General features: G+C 41.5%; 1 protein-coding gene across 1 annotated transcript in view; it reads left to right on the top strand.

The window, feature by feature from the left end:
* The window catches only part of arap3 (ArfGAP with RhoGAP domain, ankyrin repeat and PH domain 3), a 342,751-nt gene that overhangs the window by 11,679 nt on the left and 317,590 nt on the right, over window positions 1–13,482 (top strand). The window lies entirely within an intron of this gene.

Raw genomic sequence — 13,482 nt, 5'->3', positions numbered from 1 at the left:
CTGAAACTTTACATCCTCGACAGCTGAAAGAAAAAGTGAATGCATTGGAAACAGTCAAAAGTTTAAGAGTAGATTCTATGCTTCAATGGACTTTGAACTTATAGGAAATGAAGTCAACAAAGAAAGGAGGGAATGACAGAAAGAAGAAAAGTAGGAGAGAGAAAGGTAAAGACTAATGGTGAGAATCACAGAAATGTTGCAGTATGGAAGAAGACCATTCAGCTCATCATCAAAGGAGAAGGAACAGAGAAACAACAAGGACATTGCAAATTTAAGACAAAAATACGTTTAAACATATGAATTAGGAGCAGGCCTCTCAAGCTGCATTCCCATTCCATAAGATCATAGCTGATCTGATTAATATTCATAAAATCCATCTTCTTTTGAGGAAGAGGTTTCCACAGATTTCACAACCTGCTGTGAGGGAAAAATAAACCTCTCATCTCTGTTAAATGGATGGCCCATTATTTTTAAATAGTGACCCCTAGTTTTGGATACTCCCACAGTGCAATCACATTCTGTCGAGATTGTTTAGGATCTTATATGTGTCAATCAAGTTGCCTGATATGCTTCTAAATCTGGTGGATACAAACCAAACATGTCCAAGCTTTTGATGGAAGGGAACCCATCCACTCAAGGTTTTGCTCAGTAAACCTACTGTAAACTATTTCCAGCTCTTTTCCATCCTTCATTAAATAAGGGGACCGATACTGTTCACATTACTCCAAATGTGGTCTCACCAATGCCCTGTCAATATTTTTCCAATGAACATGTCCAAAGATTTCATGACTTATCTTTGGTGCATGTGGGACTTGGAATGAGACCTCCTGGTCCAGAGATATGTACGCTACCACTGCACTGTAGGCATTCTTAACTAATGCCTGTATAACCATTGCCTTTGTTTTGTTCTCAGAATCACAGAATTGTTATGAGGCAGGAGGAAGTTATTCAGCCCAACATGGCTGCACTAGCTGTATCATTGAATGCCAATCTCCTGATTTTTCCCATTCCCTGCACACTATTTCTGTTCAAATAACCACCCAATATCCTCTTGAATGCATCAATTGAACCTGCCCCCAAAATGTTTCCAGGCAATGCATTCCATACTGTCCTACCCTGTCTTCCTTTGCACACAGTTTTAAATATCTACAGGGGCAGGATTGGTTGCTTGATGTTCCAGGGTTTCAAACATTTAAAAAGAACAGGGAGGATGGAAAAAAAGGAGGGGGTGCATCACAGCTACAGAAATCAAGGTGGTTGAGGAAGGTTTTTCTACTGAGTCAGTATGGGTGGAAGTTAGGAACAACATTGGGGGTTTTCTATAGATCACCTAATAGCAGTAGGGAGATTGAAGATTTCATAGGCGGGCAGATTCTGGGAAAATGCAAAAGTAGCAGGGTTGTTGTTATGGGTAACTTCAACTTTCCCAATATCGATTGGAACCTCCTTAATGCAGATGGTTTGGATGGAGCCGTTTTTGTCAGGTGTGTTCAGGAGGGTTTCCTTACTCAGTATGTAGACAGACCCACAAGGGGAGAGGCCATTTTGGATTTGGTGCTTGGCAATGAGCCAAGACAGGTGTCAGATCTTGCAGTGGGAGAACACTTTGGTGACAGTGATCACAACTGCCTCACATTTACCATAGCCTTGGAGAGTGAAAGGAGCAGTTACCAAGGGAAGATATTTAACTGGGGAAAAGGAAATTATGATGCTATCAGACAGGAGTTGGGAAGTAAAGACTGAGAGCAATTGTTCCACAGAAAGGGCATAGCAGACATGTGGAAACAGTTGTTGCGAGTGATGCACAAATTTGTTCCTCTGAGACTGGTAAGAAGGGGTAAGATTAAGTACCCTTGGATGACGAGAACAGAGGAGCTTCTCATCAAAAGAAAGAAAGCAGTTTACATAAGGTGGAGGAAGCAAGGATCTAGCACAGCTTTAGAGGATTACAGGCTTGCTAGAAAGGAGCTCTGAAATGGACTGAGGAGAGCCAGCAGGGGGCATGAAAAAGTCTTGGCAAGAAGGATTAGGGAGAATCCAAAGGCATTTTACTCATACGTGAGTTTTAAGAGAATGATTAGGGAGAAAGTAGGGCCGATCAGGGATAGTGGAGGGAACTTGTGTGTGGAGTCTGAGCAGATAGGGGAAGCCTTAAACGAGTTTTTTGTTTCAGTTTTCAGTAAGGAAAGGGAACTTGTTGTAAATGAGAATTTTGAGGAGCTGGGATACCGGCTTGAACAGATCAAGATGAATGAAGTTGATGTGCTGTAAGTTTTGGAAAACACTAAGATTGATAAGTCCCCAGGGCCAGACCAGATTTATCCTAGGCTGCTTTGGGAAGCAAAAACAGAGGTTGCTAAGCCGCTGGCGAGGACCTTTATCTCCTCACTCTCCACAGGAGTCATACCGGAGGATTGGAAGGAGGCGAATGTTGTTCCTCTTTTCAAGAAGGGTAATAGGGAAATCCCTGGCAATTACAGACCAGTCAGTCTTATGTCGGTGGTCAGCAAAGTTTTGGAAAGCATTCTGATGGATAGGATTTATGACTATTTGGCAAAGCATAGCATGATTAAAGGCAGTCAGCATGGCTTTGTGATGTGCAGGTCATGCCTCACAAATCTTATTGAGTTCTTTGAGGAGGTGTCAAGACAGGTTAATGGAGGTCGAGCAGTGGATGTGGTGTAAATGGACTTCAGCAAGGCATTTGGTAAGGTTCCCCATGGTAGGCTCATTCATAAAGTCAGAAAGTACAGGATACAGGGAGATTTGGCTATCTGGATTCAGAATTGGTTGGCTGACAGAAGGCACAGAGTGGTTGTAGATGGAAAATATTCTGCCTGGAGATCAGTGTTGAGTGGTGTCCCGCAGTGCTTTGTTTTGGGGCCTCTGCTTTTTGTAGTTTTTATAAATGATTTGGATGAGGAGGTTGAGGGGTGCGTTAGTAAATTTGCCAATGACACAAAAGTTGGAGGGCTATTGCAGGCTGCACCGTGACGTAGACAGGATGCAGAGCTGGGCTGAGAAATGACAGATGGAGTAACCTGGATGAGATTAAAGACAGGATTCTTGGCAGTGCCAAGGAACAGAGGGGTCTGGGTGTGCAAGTACATAGATGCCTCAAAGTTGCCACCCAAGTGGATAGGGTTGTTAAGAAAGCATATGGTGCTTTGGTTTTCATTAACAGGGGGATCAAGTTTAAGAGCCGCGAGGTTTTGCTACAGCTCTGCAAGTCCCTGGTGACACCACACTTGGAATTTGTGTCCAGTTCTGGTCGCCCTACTCTTGGAAAGATACAGAGGCTTTGGAGAGGATGCAAAGAAGGTTTACCAGGATGCTGCCTGGACTGGAGGGCTTGCCTTATGAAGTAAGATTGAATAAGCTTGAACTTTTCTCTCTGGAGAGAACGAGGAAGAAAGGAGACCTGATCGAGGTATAAAAGATAATGAGAGGAATAGATACAGTCGATATCCAGAGACTTTTTCCCAGGGCAGGATTGACTGGTACGAGGGGTCATAGTTTGAAGATATTAGGAGGAAGGTATAGAGGAAATGTCAGAGGTAGGTTCTTTATGCAGAGAGTTGTGAATGCATGGAATGTGTTGCCAGCTGTGGTGGTGGAAGCAGAGTCATTAGGGACATTTAAGAGACTGCTGGACATGCACATGGATAGCAGTGAGTTGAGGGGTGCGTCGGTTAAGTTATTATATTTTACATTAGGATTAAACCTCAGCAAACATCGTAGGCCAAAAGTCCTGTTCTCTGTCTCATTCTTGTTTCTTTTCAAACAGGAACAGCCTTCCCTACCTATAAAATCCAGCTCACTCATGATGTTTAATACTTCATTCTGATTTCCTTTCAGCCTTCTTCTCTCCAGGGACAACAGTCACAATTTCTTCAATTTATTCTCATTACTGAAGCTTCCTGGAACCATTCTTTTAAATTGCTTCTCCACTTTTCCTAATACATTTGCATCTTTCCAATAATGTGGCACCCACGACAGTACAAACACTCAAATAGACTATGATTAACTGTAAGGTTTATTTTTTCCATTTGTTTGTGGTAACCAGTTACTGAATATATTCACAAGAGGCTGCCAGTGTTCTTTTAGCAATAGAACATCAAAGTTTATTGCACATAAACCCAGAAAAAGCATGAACTGTGTTATAACATACAAGAACTATTCAAAATAGTCTTATTACAAATAACAGAAGTAAAGATTGAACCATTTCACTGTCAACAACAGCCACACAGGTACTCAAACTTCAGTGAAGGGTTATTCTGTTTCCACTTTAAAGCTCCTTCTTAAATTGGCACAAATGTAATCAGGTTCTTTCTGGCAATGTTCTGTATGCACTTGATGCTATTTCGCAATAATTGTACCTAACTCAGCTCACTTATTGTTCAACAAACAAGTTGATAAATCTCCTGGACCTGATCAAGTGTATCCCAAGACATGTTGGGAAGTTGGGGAGGAAATTTCAGGGCCCCGAGCAGAAATATTTACATCATTTATAACCACAAGTGAGGTGTCAGATGCATGAAAAATGGCTAATGTTGTGCCTTTATTTAAGAAAGGTTATAAGAAGAAGGCTGGGAACTGTAGACCTGTCAGTCTGACATCAGTGCTGGGTAAGTTGTTGGCGATGATTTTGAAAGATAGGATTTACAGGCATTTGGAGAGGCAAAGAATGATTAGGGATAGTCAGCACGGTTTTGTGTGAAGGAAATTGTGTCTCACAAACTTCTATCAAGGTTTTGAGAAGTAACAAAAAATTATTGAGGATAGAGTGGTAACCGTTGCTTACTTGACTTTAGTAAAGCCTTTGCTAAGGTTCCACATGGTAAATTAATTCGTAAAGTTTAATCACATGGAATTCTGGGTGAGTTTCCTGTTTAGATATAAAATTGGCTTAATGGCAAGAGACAGAGAGTGGTGGTGGAGGATTGCTTTTGGAATGGAGGCCTTTGACCAGTGGTATAACACAGGGATCAGTATTGCATCTACATTTGTTTGTCATTTATTTAAATGATTTGGATGAGAGTATAGACGGCATGGTTAGTAAGTTTGTGGATGACACCAAAATCGGTGGCATAGTGGACAGTGAAGAAGGTTTTCTGAGATTACAAAGGGATCTTAATCAATCGGTCATAGAGTCATAGAAATGTACAGCACAGAAACAGATCCTTTGGTCCAATCCGTCCATGCTGACCAGATATCCTAAAGTAATGTAGTCCATTTGCCAGCACTTGGCCCATATCTCTCCAAACCCTTCCTATTCACATACCCATCCAGATGCCTTTCAAATGCTATAATTCTACCAGCCTCCACCACTTCCTCTGGCAGCTCATTCCATCCATGCTCCACCCTCTGTGTGAAAAAGTTGCCCCTTAGGTGCCTTCTAAATTTTTCCCCTCTCACCCTAAACCTATGTCCTCCAGTTCTTGACTCCCCACCCCAGCAATGGTCTGAGGTTTGGCAGATGGAGTTTCATTTGGATAAATACAAGGTATTACATTTTGGTAAAACAAACAAGGGCAGGACTTACGCAGTTAATGGCAGGGCCCTGGATAGTGTTGTAGAATAGGGTTCAGGTTCAGGTACATAATTCTTTGAAATTTGCATCATAGGTAGACAAAGTGGTTAAGGAGGCATTTGGCACACATGCCTTCATTGCTTATCCTTTTGAGTATAGGAGTTGGGATGTCATGTTGAGGTTGTATAAAATATTGGTGAGGCCTCTTCTGGAGTATGTGTACAGTTATAGTTGCCCTGTTACAGGAAGGATACTATTAAACTGGAGAAGATTCAGAAAAAGCTTACCAGGATGCTGCTGGGAATTAAGAGTTTGAGTTTTCGAGAGAGGCTGGATGGGCTGGAACATTTTTCATTGGAGTGTCGGAAGTTGACGCGTGACTTAATAGAGGTTTATAAAATCATGAGGGGCATAAATAAAGTGACTATTCAAGGTCTTATCCCTGAGGAGCAACTTTTTAACATAAAGAGTGTTTAGTGTGTGGAATGAATTGCTAGAGGAAGTGGTGCATGTAGGTAGAGTTACACCGTTTATAAGACATTTGGATAAGTTCATGAAAAGGAAAGGTTTTGAGGGATATGGGCCAAAAGCAGGCAGGTAGGACCAATTTAGTTTGGGTACTAGGTCAAAATGGACTAGTTGGACTAAAAGATCTGTTTCCGCGCTGTATGACTCTATGACTCTTGCCTTTCCAGCAAACTTCTGAGATTCTGGTGAGTAACACTGGGACCAATTTTGTGCAGCTCAGATATGAATGATGATCTGCTTGTTAATATGCTGTTTTTGAATGAAAGTGAGATATATTGATTAGAGTAGAAATATAAATGTAGGAATACAAAGTCAACCTAAACCATACATGTTTCTTCCAGTTCAGATTGCAGGTTTCTGAATACTAATACAGCAATAGTCTTGACCAAATTGGGAGAGCAATAGTAAAGGTGAGACCCCATGGGATCCAAGGAAATTTGACAAATTGGATCCAGAACTGGCTGAGCAGCAGGAAGCAGAGGATGGTGGTCAAGGGATGTTTTTGTAACTGTCCATTCGGGTTCCACAGGGATTAGTGTTGGAGCCCTTGCTGTTTGTGATTCATATAAATGATTTAGACTTGAATATCAGAGAGTTGATTGTTAAGTTTGTGGTTGATCCAAAAGTTGGTAGGCGGATAAATAATGAGGAGGGTTGTCTTAGATTATCGGAGGATATAAACAGGCTGGCCAGGTGAGGCTGATCAATGGCAAATGGAATTCAGTCCAGATAAATGTGAGGTGATGCACTGGAGCAGATCAAACAAGGCACAGGAACACATGATGAATGGCAGGACCCTGGGAAGCACCGAGGATCAGAGGGGCCTTGTTGTGCATATACACCAGTCCCTTAAGGTATCTGGACAGGTAGATAAAGTGGTTAAGAAGGCATACGGTACACTTGCCTTTATTAGCCGAAGCACAGAGATTAAAATCAGGGAGATGATACTAGAATTTTGTAAAATGTTGATTAGACCACAGCTATGGTATTGTGTGCAGTTCTGGAATCCACATTATAAGAAGGATGTGATAGCACTGAAAAGAGTGCAGAGGAGATTTACCAGGATGTTGCGTGGTCTGGAGAGTTTTGGTTATGAGGAGAGATTGGACAGATTCTACTCCTTCCAGCTGGGTGTAATTGCAATGTATAAAATTATGAGGGGCATCGACTGGATAAACAGGAAGAAACTTTTCTCCCTTGGTGGGAAGGATCAATGATGAGGGTCATAAGTTAAAGATAAGAGCAGGCTGCGAGGAGGAGATGTGAGGAAATTATTTTTCACCCGGAGGGTGGTAGCGGCATGAAAACCTTAATAACATTTAATAAATATTTAAATCTGCAGCTGTGATGCCAAGGTATATGATGTTATAGCTGGAAATGTGTTGCTGGAAAAGCGCAGCAGGTCAGGCAGCATCCAGGGAACAGGAGAATCGACGTTTCGGGCATAAGCCCTTCTTCAGGAATCGAGGAGATGACCTGGGGGGTGCAGTGAGAGAGGGACTCACTGAAATCTTTGTAGAGGGAGGAAGAGAGCTTCTTCAAGGAAGGCATCCTTGTAAGAGGATTCGCAGTAGGTTGAAATCTTTGAGGAGAAAGTGAGGTCTGCAGATGCTGGAGATCAGAGCTGGAAATGTGATGCTGGAAAAGCACAGCAGGTCAGGCAGCATCCAGGGAACAGGAGAATCGACGTTTCGGGCATAAGCCCTTCTTCAGGAATCTATATGATGTTATAGGCTGAAGGGCCTTTTTCTTCAATCCTTCCAAATGTTGTGTTCTTTAAAACTGAAGAAATCATGCCTTGAAATTGAACCCTTCGACGATGTCTATGCCTGTTTTATTCTAACCTTTTGCATGCCCCAACTATGATTGCTTCTTCAATAGTGTAATGACGTAAGTTTGTTACTGGGGCTATTTTGTTTTCACGCTTGTGACATCTTTTTCTCGCTTGAAGAATCAAGTGAAAGGATCGTGTGTAAAATGTGGAGAAAAGGAGTTCTGATCAAGAAGGGAATGGATATAATTATACTAGCTCCTTAAAGTCCTGGTCGTTCTGCCTGATCAAAAGTAATTGTACTTATTGCTCACACATATTAACTCTTCTTGTTATCTAAGAATGATACCTGTTCTGTATTGTGGTGTATCTTATACAAATAATCACTAAATAGACCCAAGATCAAGTTAAGGCAAAGGAGGATTGATAACAGTGAACTGCCTGAGAAACCTTTCCCAGAACCACACACTGGAAGAGTTGGAAAATATTACAGGGTATCAGGAGTGGTCACGTAGAACATAGAGCAGGACAGCACAGGAACAGATCCTTCAGCCCATCAGGTCTGTGCCAACCATGATGCTATTCTAAACTAATCCCACCTGCATATGATCCATATTCTCCTATTCTCTGCCTGTTCATGTGTGTGTCTAAATGTCTCTTAAACATTGTTGTCATATCTCCTTCTACCACCTCTCCTAGCAGTGCATTTCAGGCACCTAATACCCTCTGTGTAAAAAAAAAATGCCTCATACTTATTGAAACTTTCATCCTTTCACATTAAACCTATGCCACTCGTATTTGACATTTCGAGTGGGGAAAAAGACTCCAACTATCCACTCCATCCATTCCTCTCATAATTTCATACACTTCTATCAGATCATCCTCCAGCTTCCAATGCTCTTGTGAAAATAATCCAAGTCTGTTCAACCCATCCTTATAGCTAATACACTCCAATTCAGGCCACATCCTGGTAAACCTCCTTTGCACCCTCTCCAAAGCCCCCATATTCTTCCTAGAGTTTGCTGACCAGAACAGGACACAAAATTCCAAATGTGGCCTAACTAAAGTTTTATACAGCAACAACATGACTTGCAAATTTGTTTACTCATTGCTCCAGTGGATGAAGTATGTTATGCTTCTTCTTTATCACCTTATCCGCATGTGGTGCCACTTTGAGGGAACTATGGACTTGTACCCCAGGATGCCTCTGTATATCAATGCTGCTAAGGATCCTGTCATTTATTGTATACTTTCCTCTTGCACTTGACCTCCTAAAATGTATCACCTCACACTTGTGAGCCTGGGACAAAAACACAGGCCACAGTTCAGAGCCAGAACACCAAAGCTGAGTAGAGTCAGAAAGAGGAATAATTAAATGAAGACATTAATTCAATGGTTGAAACCCTGCCTTTAAAAGCTAGATGTTTGGATGAAGAAACAGACATCTGATAAAGCTCTAAAGGTCCATTGTTCCTGAGAATGGAATTAAGGGTCCTGGGTAGATGAAACCAAAGTTTGGATCAGGCAAAATTTATTTGAATGTTGAAAGAGTCTTGAATAATTGAATGGCCACTTCCTCTGAACAAACTCTACATTCAGCTTTTTCAGGCAATGGGATTTGCTGCTGTTGTGTTCTGCCCATCGATTCCCATGTCTGGTTCATTCATTATCTGTGCATACAAGTTTAAACAAATGTGTTTTTAATCAATCTACTCAAACATGTTATGACATACTTCAAGGGCAGGTAGAACTTGAACCTATAATCTTTGGCTGAAAGGTAACGACACTAATACTGTGCTCTGTAAGACCCCACTACCTATTTTTAAACCTTTGGGTAATAGGCAATGATTAATTAGAGTCAGCTGAAATAGTGCTTTTGAAGTTTCTAATGAGCTCCGTCTGTTGCATTAGTCCTTCAGTAAGGGAATGTGGCACAGCTGTGAACATTTGTTTATTTCACAGTGGATGAAAATACTCTGTGATTATCCCATTAACGGAATGGGATTCAATGCTAACATTCCTTTTACTCTGTCTGTCACCATGCTGTGCAATGAAATATATACTGCAACATTTTAAGATCATGAAAATGACACAAATGTATAATATCTTACTGCAGTAGCTGTGCATTAAAGCAACTTTGTGTTTAAAGGGTATGTGGGGTCCCTGAGATAGTGCTGAGGCCACAGGATAGGATCGATCCCCCATCAGGCATGTCCAGGATTTAGAGATTGAACTCTTAGACTCTCCTTTGATGACTCAGGAGAAAAAATGATGAATTAATAAGCAGGCAGAATTAACCCCTCAGGGTCTACTCTGTCAAGAGCCTTCAGAATCTTCCACATTTTAATGTAATCATCTCTCATTCTACTAAACTCCAGAAAATAACAACTCAATTTACTCAGCTTATCATAAGGCAACCTTCTCATCCCTAGAACCAAACATGTGAACCTTTGCTACCATCACCAATTCAAATCTATCCTTCTTTAAATACAGAGACAACATCAAAAATACAGTATTCCAGACATGGTCTAACCAAAGTCTGGTGAAATTGTGTCAAGAAATCTTTCATCTTGAACAGCAATCCCCTTGCAATTAATGTCAGCAAGCATAGAATCATTAAGTCGTAGAGTCATACAGCTGAGAAACAATCTGTTCGGTCCAACTCGTCCATGCTAACCAAATTTCCCAAACTAAACTAGTCTCACTTGCCTGCATTTGGTCTATATATCTCTAAATCTTTCCTATTTATGCATCTATCCAAATATCTTTAAATCTTGTAACTCTACCTGCATCTGCCACTTCCTCTGACAGTGCATTCCACATATGAACCACTGTCTGTGTGAAAAAATTGCCCCACAGGTCACTTTTAAATCTTTCTCCTCTCACATTAAAAATATGCCCCTGGTTTTGAACTCCCACACTCTAAGGAAAAGATCTTTGCTATTCACCTTATTTATGGCCCTCGTGATTTTATAAACCTCTATAAGATTGCTTCCCAACCTCCTGCACTCCAGTGAAAAAAATGACCCTGCCTGTAGCCTCTCCTTATAACTCAAACCCTCCAGTCCCAGCAACATCCTTCCTAACAATATGTTGTATCGGTTTGCCAAGAACTCTAAGTCTTCTGTGTTTAATAAGGTTGCCACTCATTCTTCTAAACTCCAATGAGTGCAAACACAACCTACTCAACTACTTCTCACCGGGTTAAAAATCACACAACACCAGGTTATAGTCCATCAGCTAGCTATGTGATGAAGGAGCTGTGCTCTGAAAGTTGGTGCTTCCAAATAAACCTGTTGGACTATAACCTGGTGTTGTGCGATTTTTAACTTTATCTACCCCAGTCCAACACCAGCACCTCCACATCATGATTTCTCACAGGCAAAGGAGATTTAGTAATAGACAAGAAGATGGGAATAGAAATAAATGGGACATGCTGAAGTTGAAAGGCTACTGCCCTTACTCTCATTGACACAGATTGGGGTCATAGAAGATTAAGCAGCTCAAAGTCTCTCAGTCAAACAGGACCCTGACTTGGAACTAAATCACTGACCTTACAGTATCCCTAGGTAATTGCATCATGAGCAGTACTGTGGGTGTCTCAAAATGACCAGGTTTGCCTCACTGTCAGTGAAGAAATTTCTTTCCATCTCAATCCAAGATGGCCTGTCTCATATCCTGAGACTTTGGTCCTTGATTATGGATGCCCAGGCCAGGGAGAACATTATCACTGCATCAGTAATCCAGCCTTGTCAGAATTGGAACCCCTTTCATCGTCTCATTACCCAATCTCTCCTCGTACAATAACATGCCTTGCCAGTAACTAGTCTGGCGAATCTTCACTGCACTCCCTCTAAGGCAAGTCTATCCTTTCTTAAATAGGGAGTCAAAAAATGCACACAATACTCCTGTACAGCTGCAGTAAGATTTCTGAATCAAATTGTCTTGCAATGAAGACCAATATACTTCTTGCCTTCCTCACTACTCGCTGCACCCACTTGTTTTCAGTGGCTGGTACACAAGGAAACCCAGGTGCCTTTGTAAGTCACCATTTCCCAATCCATCACCATTTAAATTATACCCTTTAGAACAGCCTACGTACAGAGTCACAGAGATGTAGAGCTTGGAAACAGACCCTTTGGTCCAACTCATCCATGCCAACCAGATATCCTAAATTAATCTAGTCCCATTTGTCAGCATTTGGTCCATAACCCGCTAAACGCTTCCTATTCATATACCCATCCAGATGCTTTTTAAATATTGCAATTGTACCAGCCTCCATCACTTCCTCTGGCAACTCATTCCACACACCTTCTGTGTGAAAAAGTTGCCCCTTAGGTCCTTTCTAAATTTTTGCCCCTCTCACCCTAAACCTATGCCCTCTAATTCTGGACTCACCCACCTCAGGGAAAATACCTTCTATATTTACCCAATCTATGGACCTCATGATTTTGTAAACTTCTCTAAGGTCACCCCCTCAACGTCTGATGCTCCAGGGAAAACAGCCCCAGCCTATTCAGCCTCTCCCGAAAACTGTTTTGAGTGGCCTCTTGATAAATGATTTTTTTTCAATTTGTTGAACAATGTGATCAATTTAGACCTTTATTTAATCTCATCATGGCTTTTGAATTCTCCCCATGATGAGCACCAGCTGAGTTGGCATCAAGAGTGCAAGGACAAAGGATGGGGGATATGGGCTGTCACTGAGGTGACATATGGGCTACAGAGCCATGGAGATGAATGGGAGGTACGGCTTGGCATGGAGGGCATAACCACGGCAATTGGTGTGGTTGCAGAGGTACGAACTGTCGTGGAATTTGTGAGAGTTCTTTGAAAGTGAATGAGAGGTAGAATTGACATGGGTAGGGTATGAGGAACCTTTTGGGGAGTGTGAACAAGCATGAATTAGGAAGAAGGGACATGAGAAGTAGATAGGGGTTGTTATTCATTCTGAAAAACATCAATAGCAAATGACAAAACATCATTCATTTTTCTTTAATAGAAGTGCCTAAATCCTCCTGGATTTTTTTATTTCAGGATTAAACATTAAAAACAGAAACTTCCTGCAGAATTCAGATAGAAGCGCAGCTATGATTATGCTGGATGGCAGGGGCTGGCTTAATGGAGTGAATGGCAGTCTCCTGCTCCTTTTTTTATATTTCTTCCGTGCCAAACAAGAGAAGAACTGACACTTGACAGATAGACCTTCCATCTTCAATAGTCTTTCCATCAGGAGTAGTTCAGAAAGGCTATTATTGTAATGCTCATTATTACACAGTAATGGTGTAAAGCTGACAGAGTTCAGTTTGCTCTGAGTCTCAAATTCACAATTCACCTTCAGTTTTCAATTCCATGAACTTTATTAAGGAATGTTGCTGTGGAGTTGAACCCTTTACACCTTGAAGTTCTTGATGACATTACCCCTGTACCACTATCTCCCAGGTTTCAGCAAGACTGAGAATATAGGCAACAGGATTTGGGCTAAACTCCCTCTAATTTCCATCTCCTCTGTCTTCTTGCCTCTGCCTGACCCCCTGCTGAAATCCTCATCTATGCCTTCACCACTTTTGCTCTTTATGTCCTTTCCTCCTCTGTCTTCCCCTGACTACATCTTCCTGACTAGAAGATGTCACCATCTTGTCCTCAACCA

Source organism: Chiloscyllium plagiosum, chromosome 20 (assembly GCF_004010195.1).
Source record: "Chiloscyllium plagiosum isolate BGI_BamShark_2017 chromosome 20, ASM401019v2, whole genome shotgun sequence".
Taxonomy (NCBI): Eukaryota; Metazoa; Chordata; class Chondrichthyes; order Orectolobiformes; family Hemiscylliidae; genus Chiloscyllium; species Chiloscyllium plagiosum.
This window is presented reverse-complemented; position numbering and strand designations above follow the sequence as displayed.